Genomic DNA, 11630 nt, shown 5'->3' on the forward strand with positions numbered 1-11630 from the left:
GCTGGAATTTAAAAACCAAGAAAACCCTATAACACTTTTTAAATATTTTTCTGACACATTACATTTTTGTGGTATATGCAGACAGGGCCCTTTAACCAATTTCTGGTGACAGAAAACAAATTAAAATATTAGCAAGAAGATTGGGTGTTGATTTCAGCACATTGCAATTGCAATTGCTTCTAAATTGATTTCCAGTGGATTCAAAGTTTCCTGAAAAACATGGGTCACTGCAGACACATGAGGTATAGAAACATTTGTCAGCTACAGCAGGAACCACATACAAAAGCTAGCTTAAATACAAGCAGTATGTGCAAAGGAGAAATGTTAATGCGAGGAAAAGAAAAGCAGAGCAGCCCTTTGTAGCCATACAAATAAATAATTTTATTGGTTTAGGCCCACAGACTCCCTAACACTGCTTACAATCTGCAGAGATTATCTATGTTCTGAAGAACTGCAATTAAAAACAGCATGGTGAGTCAAAACCCACAGCATTACTAGGCTGCAGTTCAGTACTCACTGCTTATGAGTTAGACTTTCTGGAGCAGCTCAATATGCCAGGCAGGAACTTTTCTGCAAAGCCATTAAACCCCAGGGGCAGCAAAGGAAGAGAAAGGCAGAGTTCAGATGGTTTATACTGATAACACCAGAACTGGCAATGACAAATACTTCCATTGGTATAGCCAACTTGCTCTTGCTCTTATTTATCAATCCAAAGTCTTTATATGAACTTGTTTCCTTTTTTAAATCCACCAAGAGAAGACATACAGAACACACAGCTATGTTAAAAAAAAAAGTAGGAAAAGACAGGCATGCACTCATAGCACGTTCAAGTAGATGTTACAAGTGGGCCATGCTATCAGACAAGAGTCCTTAACAAGCTCATCTTACTGCCTGAACAACTTCAGTCCCTGTCCAGTTTCCAGATGAATGTCACCTTTAATCCCTGGGGATTTCTTTCACGGTATTCCACTTGGGCTCAGACCCCTTGACAAGAACATTCTTGGGGCAGAAGCCTGTATTTTCTCCCCGTACGCTGAATTTTTCAGACAGCAATCCCTTTATAGTTCACCCGAATTATCCCAGCAGGTCTTGAGTTTGGGTCAGAACCTTCTTATCTGCAATCCCTCCGGAAGTGACAGTTAACCAGTGACCTTCGTAACACAATACTACTTGTTAGGGCAAAAGCATTATTATTTTTTAGTCCATTTTCTCAGTGAACAGCTTCTACATGTCAGACTTACCAGGTATTATCCATCATCTGCCTGGCAGGGACCACAAGTAAGTTTGCCAATTCTTTGTTCCAGTGCTAGCCTGTTCCCACCCCAGGTCAAGGCCTTTTCTTTATGTAATTTGAGCCAGAACAAACTAGCATATTATTTTCCTTGGGAGTGAGACATGTTACCTGAATTAACAATTTGCAGTTAATCCCCAGCAATGATAGTTCCCACAAGACTGTTACTAGGAACACACAAATATGCAACACTTATTTCCTTGACATAACTGTCTTTCCAAATATGCGCTGGATGTATAGCATCTGTTACATCAATAAAATGGTCTTTCAGAATTTCCATACCTCTAAAACAGAGCTGTCAGTTACTATACAAAATGTGTTCAGCTTGTTTCACATAAGAAGGGAGAGATCACCGGGGTCAGACTAACCAAAAGAGGAGATGTTCCAAATAAGAAGTAGCACATTACTTTTTTACCCCACACTTAACCAAAAAGATGTTGAAAAGGCTGTACATTCCAGATCCAGTGTCTATCACTTAGGAATTTCAGTGCCATGTTTTTCAGCAACTGAAAAAGGAGAACTAAAAATCAGCCAGATAGACATGAGACTTTGAATCAAAGAAAATGAGAAGTAGTGAAATTTGTATTCAAGCAAACAGCCGGAGCTACAAAACAGGCACCAAGAGGAAATTAAAAGACAAATCAAAATCCTGAAGCTACTCATTTGTTTGGGACCAATCCCAAGAACTGATAGAATGGTAGGTTTCTCTTCCCACCATTCTGCATCTTGAATAGCACTGCTACAGGACAGATCAGTCTGCCAAAATGGATTCCAATATTTCAACCAATCCATTCCATTTCCCTTAAAGAAAGAGAGGGCAATCTTAAAAGTCAACTTCCCAATATGGAGGGTTACAGCAATTTAGGACCCAATTCAACAAAGGACACACAATTTCCGCTGAACTTGCATGCCTACGCTTTGGAACTCAGGGATTTAAGCAAGTGCTTAATTATATCAGGATCTTATCTAGCACTATGTTCTCCTACATCAACTTGGAGACAGATGCAAAGTAGTGGAGAAATGCAGAATGTAGGGTCAGATCCTCCTGTCCCTAAAGTCGATTAAAATGTTGCCATAGATTCCCCTGGATGAAGTACTGAATACATATAGAAAGTAGTATGGTCTCCTGGTAAGAGCACTGGAATGGAAGACAGAAGAACAAACTAGTAAAACTTCGCTGTGACAACAATCTATTTAAAGCTATTTGGTTAAGAGCCAAAGAATCGGTATTTTGAAAATAAGGTGAAAAACTTCCGTTTTAGCAGTGTTTATTAAATTCTATTAGATGCTGGACATCAATGTCTGGATACTCCAGTACTGCACATGCATAAACATGGCACCCACACATAGTTGAACCTACTCACAACTAAAAATAAAGTGCCACAAAACCCTCATACTGTTTCTGCAGTGCAGTAAGAAGCTGTAATTCTTAACTTTCTCTGTAAGTCCTACTAAAAGGTTTCCATTGCATACTAAACTGTAAATGATTAACAGCTAATCTCTCCCCCAAAAGACATCAGAAGATAAAGCTGAAACTGAAAATTTCTCAATATATTTGGAGTAAGCCAGCCATTCAGATATTCATAGTTTAGTTGAGTCATTTTTGCAAAAGGCAGAGAAGGTCTCATGATTCTAGAACTCCAAAGTCAATATGTAAATAGGGAATCTCCTGTGGTTTAAGGGTACCTTAATACTTACCTTTTCAGTCTCAAAGCACCTATCAGAAAAGTGTGAGCTTTTAGTTTTTGCTTTTTTGACTACAGAAAAATAAATTAGAGCAATTCTGCTGCCAACTCAAGGACTGTAACAGGTCACAATGTTTTGGAAGTATGGATTTGTTTGAAATCTCTGGGTTTGTCTTGTGAATCACATACAGATGTCTGCATGCCGAACAGTGCTAATATTGTGCAACACCCTTAAAAGGAGCTCATGGCAACCCAGAAAGCTGCCATACCCTGATGTAGACAAATGGACAAATTATACCAAGTTAAAGAGGGTGGGGGGCATGATTTGTGCATTAGACACAAAACTATCACTCTCAAACAACTACTCTATTTTGCAATATATATAAACTAGCCCACAGTAATTTAACAGTTGTTTAATTCAGGGGCAAACTACTAAATTATTGCCGTTTAACTTCTACTTACTAGCCTGTGGGATAGTGCAGACATGCAAAAACAGCTATGGTGGAGCTGTTGATGTGGTAATCACATCTCAAGTGTTAATAGGTTTCCATTGAGAAAGTCAACTTCATGCATAGAGACAGGTAATGTAGAATTGCATATTGTATCTATTTTACAAACATTTCCCATGTCTTTGTTAAACTCTGGATTACTTACAATCTTCCCCCTGCACATAGTATTAGTCAGTATTCAGAAAGACAGCCCATATTTATGGATAAGTCAAATCATTGATATTAGCTCAATGAGAAAACCTAAAGCTAGATGGCATTTGAAGATGCTTCTCCCTGTTAAAAAGAAGTCATATAACCAAAGGCTGATACAAAATTACAGTGTGGATCTGGGAACTACAAAGTGAAACAAGCTACCAAGGTCAAATGGCATGACTGAGAAAATTCAAGACAGGATACTTCAAGGCAGCTGAAAACTCCCATGAGAGAGAGAGAATAATTGAATGTAACATTTCTATAGACCTCACTGACTAAAGCACAGTGCAGGTAGTAAAGGAAGTTCCACAGTCAAAGAGAACACAATAATTCCATTAAACAGACAGGAGAAAATATTAGCAACAACACTGAGATTTTAAAAAGAAGGAAGCTTAAAAGCTGATGCTCAAACAAAACTAGATCCCAATAGCTAATGCACTATTTTCACATGAGCACAATTTTTTGAAACTTTATTATAACAAAAGAAAATCCTAGTTATTTAAACACACTCATTTGTCATGTTATGCCTAAAAATGTCCATAGTATATAAAGTTATTTTGAAACTTTGGAAGAATGTGCATGTACACAGAGTGAGGGAGAGTGAGAGCACCTTCAAGATCTTAAGTCACAGGCCAACATTTATAACGTCAGGTTAAAAGAACATAATGGAAATCGACAGACGTACAGAAAGATGCTAATAGTAAAAGTTAACAGATTCAAAATCTCAAATATATACTGATATTATAGATTTTTTAGCAATGTGAGTGACTGCATAATTCACAGAACTTTGACTTCTGTTAGCATTAATTCTAATTACACTCAGTAAACTTGTAATAAGTGTGACCTCCTCTGCACTAATAAGACCACTGTAAAAATATTTACCTAATTCTGTTCTCTATTCAACCAAGGATTCCATTTTTACTTGCAGCTTAGCTATATGTTACTCTAAGGTCCAGTATAACCCAAGGCATAACCTCCTATCCTTCAATCCCATTTTGTTGTTTTGCAATGAGTTATATAGATTTCATCTATAAAATTCCACCTGCTTAAAATCAGACAGCCTGGCTAAAATGCTGGTTACAGAATTTCAGAGCTTGTTACAAAGACAGAATTTTAGATGCATTATTCTGCTTGAACACAATAACTAGAATCTAAAACAGAAGTTTTATGCTAGAGCTTCTAGAATAAGCAAATGGGCAATTTGAGCATGACTGGAGAACTGAAGCTGTATTCAGAAATCTACTTGATACCCAGCATCCTCAGCTTTCCCAATGAAATCCATTTTTTGGAAAGTAGAATAGATAAATGCAGCAGAGAAACAGAATTTTTTTAAATTAATTTCCAGCCTTGCTTAGCCTTCTTTCCCTACTCCTTCCCCTCCTACACTTTTTTTTTACTCTTTTGAACACACATACTTCAAATTAATACCAGATTATTCCTCCCCAGTGCTAACAAACAATGTAGACAGCTCAGCTCCCCAAGGAAATTAAGAAATTTCTTTCCATTTTCTAGTAACAGCTGAACTGCTGTTACTAAGATGGCTGCTTACACCAGCCAGAGATGTAACTGGGGCAGGTGCATCACTGTCAAAGAAGAAAAGACTATTTCTAACATTGTTACACCACCTCAGTCTTCTCCATGCCCAAAGACAGTCAAATTTCCTAAAGCATTTGCTCAACCGAAAATCTGAGGAAGGAGAGCTGGAGGGGAGGAAGAAAAAGGAAGAGAAAGGACACAAAAAAGGGGATGAAGCCAGGGTATATATGGGTGTTATAGTTAACTTGATGCGCATTTGAACACTAAATACTATTTCAGGGCAACTGGAAGATCCCAGAATCTGCATTTTTATTGGGACTGAGACCTTCCAATATTCCTAGTAATGATTCTTTTATGACTTAGAAGTTCCAATGAATTGGTAGTAAGAAAAACACTGATCTGCTTCAGTGGCACTGTAATTGGAATAGTGATTAAATGTATCGTGTTAAATGTTTCCTGGGCCTTTTCCAGTACAGCAATTATACATCAGGATCTCAGCATCACTGCAGCCTAAATATCTCACAGCCCACTGAACGATACTCATTAACCATGTCAGAGGTTGTACGTCTGAGCTATACTATTATGAACTATGACATTTCTTAGTTAAGACTATGCACATGTCTCCTCTACTCCACATATGTTGAGAGTATTGTTCCATGTATTCAGCAACATGGGACAACTATACATACGTTAAAGCAATGCATCTGCACCACTTTAGTTAATGGTCTATCAAAGTTTTCATTATAAAGCAATTTTCAAAGGTTTAAAATTCTGCTGAAGAATCTGATCCGAATTGAATCTTGGCACACAGTAAAGTAAAACGGTAGCCCATATGTGTTTACTTTCATCCAAGTAAGCCAAGAAATTAGTTAGCATTAAAAGAGAATTGATCTCACCCTGTATTTTCAATGTTTTCCCTTATATTGTTTTTCATCCATGTCATCCACAGTGCATAACATTTCACCTTCTTTAAAGAGGAGATTAATCAGATTGTATTAATTAGACTCTTAATCATGGTTATTTGTTTTTAACTTATAAACTCCCAACATGACTGTTTTTTCTTAGTTCCTCTATAGACTTATCTACATTAGAGACCTTGTTGAAAAAAATATGATGGTATTAACTTTAGATCAACAAGATATCTAGAACACTGCTTATGCTACTTTGGCCAACAAGTGCCCCGATGTCAATTTTCTTTTCAGAAGCTTTTCAGTTTGTATCAACTAGCTGTGAGGACTACCTGTTCTCACACACCCAATACTGCAGACCATAGGGGTCAAATATTTTTTCCCTGTTGGGGGGGGTCGGGTGTGGGGGGAGTGCACCCCCATCTTACTGGACCAGTCCATGAGGGGGGAGGAGAGCACTGGGGCAAAGTCCCTAACCTGCTCGTCAGACCAGGCCTCACTGTTCCCTCCATCCACAGGCAGCATTTAAAGCTTGCAGGGCTAAGAACCATGGTGGAGAGAGACTTTCTAACCCCAGTTCCCAGCCCCTTGGGCTTTGAAAGCACTGCCCACACCTGCCAGCTGTCACAGTCAGTTCTGCCCTATGAGCTGGAGCTGCCCTATTACTCTGTTGGTCAGTGGTGATACAAGCACAGAACCATTTGGAAGCTTTAACCCTTTCTCATTCAGAGACAAAAGGTACAGGGGTTTATCAAACTCCTGTTGCTACTGTAGCATGCAAGTATAACAGCTCACATACTCCCCAAAAGCAACTCCCCTTTCCCTTATAAAGAGGTTAAAAAAGTCACGTGTCTATAGCCTGTATGCATGCTCCTACAGTCATTAAAGCCACCTAAACCACTGTACCTTTGGCACATGGAGCTACTGTCACAAGAGCTTTGGTACATTTATATCACTAGGGGAGCAGGAGACAGTTACAAAGTAACAGGTTATATGGATATCACCAGATAGGGATACACGTGTACATCTATAGATGTACATCTATCTGTACTCCAAAGCCATCCTCCTCTAGGCAACTTAAAGTGCTCCATATTGTAATTCTGTATATCTTTTATATCTTTTTATTTTTATTTTTTAACAGTTTCTCTACAGATAAGCTAAGTATAGACAGTCAAAAAGCCCCAGGCTTGCATCAATTCAATCTAAGTTTCTCTAAACTGCGTAGACTGAACCGATAAGCAAGTGAACTCACATTCACTTCTGAAACTGGAAAGGCAGTCAGGCCCATACCAGACCCATAACCATGCAGTGGCCCAAACCAGAAGCTGGGGAGCAAAAGACCATGCCTCCCAGGCTGCTGTTGAAGACACACAAAGGCAGCCAAGTAGGGTTCACCCTTGATTACCTACCCAGCACACCCCACAAAGCCCTGGTGGTCCCCTGCTTGCCCCCTCCCCCAGAAGGCGAACAGTCCCTCCAGCTAGGGGCTGGCTGGATTCCCCAGCCTCACAGGAGGTTTCCCACCCCCATCCTGGCAGGACTCCCTGACGCCTGCCCCGGTACACAGAAGGGATTTCCTCCTCCCCATTACCAGACTTAATATTACAGTTTGGGTAGGAGACAGGGGGGACTGCCAGCCCAGTGCTATCCAACACGAGAGGGAAAGCCTGCAGGCATTACTCCCTCCCCTCATCTGGAGCCAAGTGATTCCTTTAGCCACACCCCCTTCTCAGCCACAGGGGTGGCCAAGGAGAGGGTGTGGGGGGAAAAACACCCCCCCAGCCCTGTGTCAGACCCCTAGCTGGGATCTCCCTGGTGGAGAGCCACGGGGGTGGCTTTCCTCCCTTCCCCCACCCAGAGTCCAAATCACCCAGTAGCAACCCTCCTCAGCATTAGGACCATCTGAGGAGGGGTGTGGGGACCCCCCCGCAATCAAATCAAACACCACACTGCCAGCTGGGGTCTGCCTGGCACAGAGAAGGGGATGAGACTGGGGGAAATCATCTAGCTCCTGGCTCCGGGTCAGGGGGGGAAGAGGGAGAAAAGCCCCACACCATGCTTCCCTCCCCTCCCCTCCCCTCCCCCTGTGCTGGGCAGCATCCAGCTGGGGGGGGCCTGGTGCCAAGCCAGGTGGGGTGAATTTACCGCCCACACACCTCCCTCAGCCAGACAGAGTGATACTGCTCCAACTGGGGAGTAGAGAGGTGGGGCAAACTGGGGGACTGCGAGTTAACTAGAACCAGGAAGGGATCTGGAACAGAAGTTCCATAAACTAGTCTGACCTAAATCAGTTAAGTTTGATACTACATCCAACCATGTTTATCTTAAACCAGTTTTGGCCATTTTGAAAGTGGCTTAAAGTGCACTAAACTTCTGCCCTCTTACACGTTTAAACCAGTTTCTCATCACTTAAACCAGTTTGTGTGCATAGTCATAATATTGAAGCCAAATATGCCTCCTCCAAGCCCATGTAATCATATCTGCACCCTTCTCTGTAGGACAGTGAGGAAGTGTATAAATCAAAATCAAACTATGAAGAACCAGCTTCTGCCTATTTCACTAGAGCATTATGCGAATTGCTGTTGTCCCTTAACAAGGCCTCCATCAAGAAAGAATCCCCTAGCTCATCTTTATAGTATCCAATTACCTTCAAAACTTGCCTCTCCCCTAAATCAGGTGCTTAAATAATAGTGTGATAAGTGCAACACAAGCATCTACCCCATCCGAAGTACTCTTCCCAAATAGTCTAATTTGTATTTAGACAGTAAACTAGGTGTGAAGTTAACTAGTTAGGTTACCAGTGAATTGCACAGGCAGGACTTCTAACAACATAATATTAAACTCATTATAAATTAAGAAGTAATATTAATAAAGTAATTAACATAAAGTAATATTAATCAATAATATTATAGAATTATAAAATATGGGGAAATCTCTTATCTAAGCAAAAGTCAGTTACTGAACACATCTCAAAAAGTTTGGGGGGAAAATTAATTCCTAGGCCAATGTCAAGCACAGGATTTTTTAAAAAGGGAACAAGAAAGCCATAAGCAACTGAAACAAGGAGGACAAAAAGAATGACACCAAGCTTGAATTCTTCAACTACTGCAATTTGTTACTATTTCTAGTCCAGAAAAAATGCGGAATTCCCAGAGCACCAAGGCAGGACCAAGATTCTTCTAGTGTAGACTGCAACTTGCAACATAACTGTACAACTAATAGAAGTGAAGACATGAGGTCACGAAAATTAGGGAAGAACATGAGAAAAGCAGCAATTCTATACAAAATTCTTAATTTCCAGAAAGGTCACAGCTGTTGAATGAGAAATATATGCATGGAAAGTTGTATTTTAATAATTTACTCTGTTTAATATACAAAGTTAACCCACTTAAAAAGGAGCTTGTTGGTCTTTAAGTACATGTCTCATACACTTTCTAAAAGAGACCCCCACAAACAAATGCATTCTGTTATAATGCAGAAGAACATTTTAAAGACCAGTGAAAGGGTGGTCTCAAACAAAGGGCTAGTCAAGGATGATGCCCGAGTTCACTCCTGTGTTAGCACAACACATACACACCAAACATTGGTCCCCGATCAACATCCCTGTCCAGGCATATCCAGCCCCAGTTTTTAGATTTTTTTCTTCTTGCTTAGTGAAATACTGTTTTTTTTTATTTAAATGATTCCATCTTCGCATACTATGCTTGAAACTAAAGTTGTTGGAAAAGCAATTGCAACATCTTGATCAGGTGTTTCTATTCTTTACATATTCATTTGAGAGAGATGAAACTAAGGTATATACAATACCTTTCAGCCTAAAATTAACATGCACCTTTTGCTCCTTTCTTTAAGTTAAACCATAAGGACAAACAGCATATGGTATAAATTAAATGTTATAGCTAATGTAAACATTTGGAGAAGTCAACTTTTCATTTTCTGCATCCAGTCTTGGAATACTTCCCCTATTAGAAGAGAAACGGACCACTCCAACTTTTCAGAAGTTTAAAATGAATACAAAAGGTTTTGTCTACACTAGAAGCAGGATAGCACATAATAGCAAAACCCTCCTAAATGAGAAGTTAGTACGCTACCAAAGCAGTGGAGTACTAAAACAAGCTCTACTGACAAACAAGTGCAGTGTGCTCATTCTAGCTGGTGTCTTCAAAGGTCTTCTGCTGGCTTAGTTACTTTGGCTAGGAAGTTCTGCCTGACAGCTATGCTGGCAGAAGTCTTCAGCATAAACACAGTTTAAATGGTAAATCTGTTATCCAGAATTTCTGGTAACACTCTAGAAGCTATTGTCCATTAAGCTCTTAGAACAGTTTTGCAGTAGAATATTAAGAAGTGTAGCAATTTTCTCTGCTTGTTGAAACAAACTTTAAAAGTGCCACAATCTGGCAAAAGACAGTTTACAAAAAAAATGTGCAAGAATGTAAAAAGACCGAAAGTGAACAGAACGCTGGTGAGATGCAGACCCGTTCCACACACCAGAAGAAATGGCTTCTTAAAGGTTTTTGTCTGTTTTGTTTTTTGCTAGGGAGAGGACTTGAGACAATCCATAGAATACCAGGCATAGACCATGAAGGGATGGAGTGCTGTTATAGCCATGACTGCCTGGAACATGTAGAAAAGGCAAGGTGTTTTGTGATATCTTTTATTAGACCACTCTCTCATAACTATACAGTTGGTCCAATAAAAGGTATCACAAAAAACCCACGGAAACAACGCCCCCCAACCCTTGCCTGGATATACAGTTAGAAGTAAACTTTAGAAGACACCAACAACAAATTAATACTATATACACCAACAGTTGTGGGGCGGGGGGATGTCTACATGTGTTAAATGCTGCTGCATGTGTTAAAATGCTCTGCTACATTTTTTACTTTGTCTCAGCTACAGATAAACTAAATTTGTTCTCAGCACACTATTCACTTTAATAGGCATGCAATTAAGATTAAAATTTGTTCTTCTGTATCAAAGTTAGTAAAAATATTTCCAACTGCAGGAACCACTCAAAAAAGTTCTACTTGTGCAGTATATTACAGTAGCATAAAAAGTCATCTTTAGACTTAGCGCTGTGCATGAGATCTCACTCCCAAAGGAGGACTATGTAAGATTTTTACATCTGATGAACAGGGAACCCAGCAAACGCCTCCTTCAACCATAACTGCAGAGTCACTACTGTGAAACTGTAATTAAGCATCAACTATTTTACTTGACAACTCTTAAGAACACAGTATCTTCTGAAACAGAATAAGACTTTTGGTCCCCAAGGTTGTTAAATAAACATTCAAATCTGCAAGTTTTGACAGGGATAAAATAATCCAAGTGAAATTTAGGACACACTTCATGAAGAATTCAAGTAACAAACAACACAGACCCAAATCTTTCACAATCCCACTAAGAAAAAGGAACAGGAGTTTAAAAAATAAGTCCAGAGATGCATCAATGAGTATGAAATGTTTCTATAAAACAAGAAATTAGATCTGAGCAGCAAGTCGGACAGATT

This window comes from Crocodylus porosus, unplaced genomic scaffold (assembly GCF_001723895.1).
Source record: "Crocodylus porosus isolate Cpor-Errol unplaced genomic scaffold, CroPor_comp1, whole genome shotgun sequence".
Lineage (NCBI taxonomy): Eukaryota > Metazoa > Chordata > Crocodylia > Crocodylidae > Crocodylus > Crocodylus porosus.